Raw genomic sequence first — 4,541 nt, 5'->3', positions numbered from 1 at the left:
GTTTTTCAAACATTCTATGTCAGATCTAAGCAGCTTAATTTGGTGTTGAATGCGTTCTTGCCAAGAAGGCTTTTTGTGGGAGTGTTGTCTTTTTCTAATCTTTTCACCACATAGAATCGTTGAGATTCTTGCGGATGCATAGTACAGGTGGTTGAGATCTGTAATATCAACATCATTAGCTGAAATTATATCCTTAAGTGCAAGGCGGATTTTACCAATTATTTTCAGGTTTTGGTTAGAATTGCGAATTTTGGGGAGAGTGTCGCGTTCATTCATACTAGTTTCTTTAATTTTCAGCCATTCAATCATGATTTGATTTTTTAGATCATGTAGTTCTTATTATTATTATTATTATTATTATTATTATTATTATTGTCATATGCTCTCAACAGATTAGACTGTTGGAAAAGAAAAGAACCATAACATCGGTCTACAACATGTAGCCTTAGAAGCCAAGAACCCCCCTATTGTACTAAACTAGCTTCATGCCTATTTCCTCTGTACATCTGCTCAAATCTTTAGTGATAGATCCCAATGCACCTATAATTACTGGGATACATTTTATCCGCACTTTCCATAGTCTCTGTAATTCAATATCTAATCGTCGTTTCTTTATTTTTTTTTTCTATACCTCTCATATTAATTTTTTTCATCATTTGGGACTGTAAAATCAATTATCTCGAAATTTCTACTGTCTTTATCTACTACTGCCAAATCAGGCCTTGTATCAGTCTGAATTTTAAGGTCCCTCAACATCTTGCATTTCTTACTTTCTAGTACTTTACTAGGTTCATGCCCATACCATTTATTAGTATGTTCAAATCCTAGCTTTTTACATAGCTCCCAATGGATTACTCTCCCTAGATTGTCATGTATTTTCTTGTATTCTTTCTGTGTCAGCAGGCTACATTCACTGACTATATGAGTAACGCTTTCCTCTTTTAATTTGCATAACCTACATTAGGAATCTACTTGGTTTCTGTCTATCTTGGCTTTTATCCAATTAGATCTTAATACTTGATCTTGTGCAGCTATTAACAAACTTTCTGTCTCCCTCTTCAACTTTCCTTTCTGTAATCATAACCATGTCTCACTACTGCTATTTGCTCGTTACTGCTATTTGGGAATCTACCATGCAATGCTTTCTCCAGCCAGTCAGATAATTTCTATTCTTTTTTCTGGTTTTTAACTTTCTTTTGGGTTTTTGGTTTCCCTATATCTTGCTGTGACTCTAGCAGCTTTAAATAAACTTTCTTTAGTATTACGTACATATGAGTCTATATCTGCTGTAGCTGACCCATGCAGTCTTCTACTGATATTAACAATCTTCCGCCTTCCTTTCTACGTACTCCGGCCCTTGTGTGGAGTCCTTCATTCATATTGATTAACTTTCTAGTTCTTCTGTCTAGCTTTGCTAATTCAGTTTTTGTCCAATCTACAAAAGCTGCTGAGTATCTAAGTAATGATGCTGCCCAGGTATTTACAGCCTTCACTAGATTCGGATCATCTAGCATTGACTTCATTAGCTTCCTCACCCTTTTGGTGTACTCCTTCTCAATTTTAGTTTCCATTTCTGTAGTTAGTACTCTGTCAGATTCTCATACTCCTAGATACTTATAAATCTCATCCTTTCAATGCTTTTAATGTTTGGCCACCTGGTAATTGGATGCCTTCGCTGTTGACCACTTGTCCTCTTCGCCTGACTAATATTGCACACTTATCTATGCTAAATTCCATACCTGTATCTTTGCTAAGGAGTCTTAGAATCTAAACTTCAGATCGTCCATGTAGAGCAAATGGATAATTTTTCCATTGCTATTTCTGAACTGATACCCTGCCTTTGCCTTCCTATATACTAAACGGAGAGGATCAAACATAAAGCAAATATTAAAGGGGACAACGTGTCCTTCTGTGAAATTACTCCCAAAAAGTGTGTCACCTGAGTATAGATCTACTTTCCATTTCTTCATGCTACAGCTAACTAATTCTCTTATGTTTTCTGCTATACTGAATACACTCAAACATTCACTTATCCATGAGTGTAGGATCATGTTAAAGGCATTCCTATAATCTATCTATGCTATTGTTAGATTTTACTTTCTAGTTTTTTCTTCATTTAGAACTACTTTGTCTATATATAGTAGATCATGCGTTCTTATAGCCTTCTTCCTGCAACATTTCTTTTCTTCTGGTACCATATTCTGGTTGTCAAGGAGCTCGTAAATGTTTTCTGAAAGCATTCCTGTTAACAGCTTCCACACTAATGGTAAGCAAGTAGTTGATCTATAGTTGCAAGTTGTTTCCTAAGCCCCCACCCCATGTAAACTATTAAATTTCTTTAGCCAGTAACCTTGAACAAAATCTGGTCCTGTGCCCTTCCAATTCGGCATTTTCCCTAACACTTTACTAATTAACGCACTAGTTAATCTTAGATCTGGCTGCTTCTCACTCACTACTTCTTCCCTCATACTGTATCTACATTATGATTGACTGGCTTATCCCAAGCATTACTCCAGAACTTTCTAGCTCCTTCTACATTACGTTTCTAATCTTCAGTATTTCGTTCTTCACTATTTATTTGGTTATAAAATTTCCTCTGGTCTGTCTCAAATAAGCTATTCTGTTCACACTGATCTATTCTTTTCTGATATCTGAAGATCTTACCTGCTAGTGCTATGATGCACTGTTTCAACTCTTCTAATACTGTTCCAAATCTTTTCTCATTGACTAAGTATCTTTTCTCAAAGGAAGTTTTGTATCTTGTGTTTCCTAACTTGTTTGTTTTTCAGGCTTCTATTCTACTCAGATTTTGTCTTAAAGTCTTCACTTTATTCTGTAATCTCCTTTTCCACATTTGCTCTTTCTTAATCTTTCTCTGTAAGATATCTAATCTTCTGTTAACTACTACCCCTCGTGTATAGATCAATAAGTGTCTCCTATATTTTAGTATCTATCCTACCGATAACAGAATCTACTTTCCTAGTCATTTCTAGAAGCTTTCTTCTCTTGGTGCCTTTTAATGCTGGCAATCTTTTTCTTACTTCTTTACACATTACATCCTGCAGCTCATCTAAAATCTTCTGATCTTCTTCACTTAAATCACTTAAGTCGTTGGTGCCAGTTGTCCCTTCCTTATTGCTAGTGCTATTAATTTTCCTTTAGTTCCTTCTTCGGTTTGAGCTGTATCTCTTATGCTGTTGTTTGTCTTTCCCACTGCCTGGTTTTTCTTCTCCAGTTCTCTTGTGATCTCTTTTATTTCAATTTCTGTCACCCACTTTCTTCTCCTAACAGTATTACCTCGATCAAATAATTTCTGTTCAGTCACTCTAAACATACTCTTCTCAACTCAAAGTGTTAAAGCCCGTTTTCTATAGTCCCTTCTTTTAGGTTCAGTTTCTAAGCAGCACTGAATCACTATCCTGTTTTCTTCGCTAGACCATTTCCTCCTCCTTGATCTATTATCTGCGGATTCTGTATTAGGATAACAGGTGTGCTCAGTCTGCATCTATACTGAACTACGGTCGAGCGAGAGGCTTTCCCTTAAAGGTCCAGCTTCATTTTTGCTGTTACCTCCACAGTTTCTTCGGAAACTCCTGTCTCATAAACGGGGTTAAGGTAACTTTCGTCACCATCGCCATCAACGCTATTATTTTTCGACATAAGAAAGGTTCAAGCAACTTTCTATTGCATCATTCGTTGCACCTTTGTTCTGGTGGGGTGGGGTGTGCTGCATTTTATTTTTGGGGGTATGGGGGATATTGTATTGTATCAGTACGTTTTGTTATGGGGTTTGGTTTGGGTCTTCTGTTGTATTAGTTTTTTATATTGTACGTCGTTTTGCAGTGCAGGTTGTGTTCTTCTGTCGGGTATCGGTCTTCTATGGCACATGTTGTATGTTTTGTTAATTTTGTTAGGCATTTACAGTAAGAGTTTATTTTTGTATGCTTTTGGAGGTGTGTTTCATATTAATGTATATGTATAACTCATAAACCCACTATTTTATAGTATTTATGATTATCCGTCCGCCGTTCTCTATGCTTTGATTCGTCTTACTATGGGTTTCGTTTATTATTATTATTATTATTATTATTATTATTATTATTATTATTATTATTAATATTAGGGTTTCGTTTATTATTATTATTATTATTATTATTATTAGGGTTTCGTTTATTATTATAACTACTACTACTACTACTACTACTACTACTACTACTACTACTACTACTACTACTACTAATACTATAATAATAATAATAATTATTATTATTATTATTATTATTGTTCAGTAGTTTTATTTTTATAACGTGCTTTCACTTCACTACCGAGCGCAGCTCTGTGCGCCTTGGGTATGTGCTGTGGTTTGCTGTGGTGCTCTTATGTTTACTGTATTGAAAGTGTTTTGCGTAGAATGTGTGCAGTACCCAGTAGTGCAATTTTCTGTATGTTATATATATTTGTAAGTCCTGCTATTTTTGTTATGTATTTGTCTGAATATTTTTTTATTATACCTAAGGCACCTACTATGATAGGAATTGTTT

General features: G+C 35.2%; 1 long non-coding RNA gene across 1 annotated transcript in view; it reads left to right on the top strand.

Moving 5' to 3' along the window:
- LOC128248397 (uncharacterized) overlaps positions 1-4,541 on the top strand; it is a 123,542-nt gene that overhangs the window by 99,881 nt on the left and 19,120 nt on the right. The gene's annotated exons all lie outside the window — the stretch shown is intronic.

The sequence above is a fragment of the Octopus bimaculoides genome, chromosome 1, assembly GCF_001194135.2.
Source record: "Octopus bimaculoides isolate UCB-OBI-ISO-001 chromosome 1, ASM119413v2, whole genome shotgun sequence".
Taxonomy (NCBI): Eukaryota; Metazoa; Mollusca; class Cephalopoda; order Octopoda; family Octopodidae; genus Octopus; species Octopus bimaculoides.
This window is presented reverse-complemented; position numbering and strand designations above follow the sequence as displayed.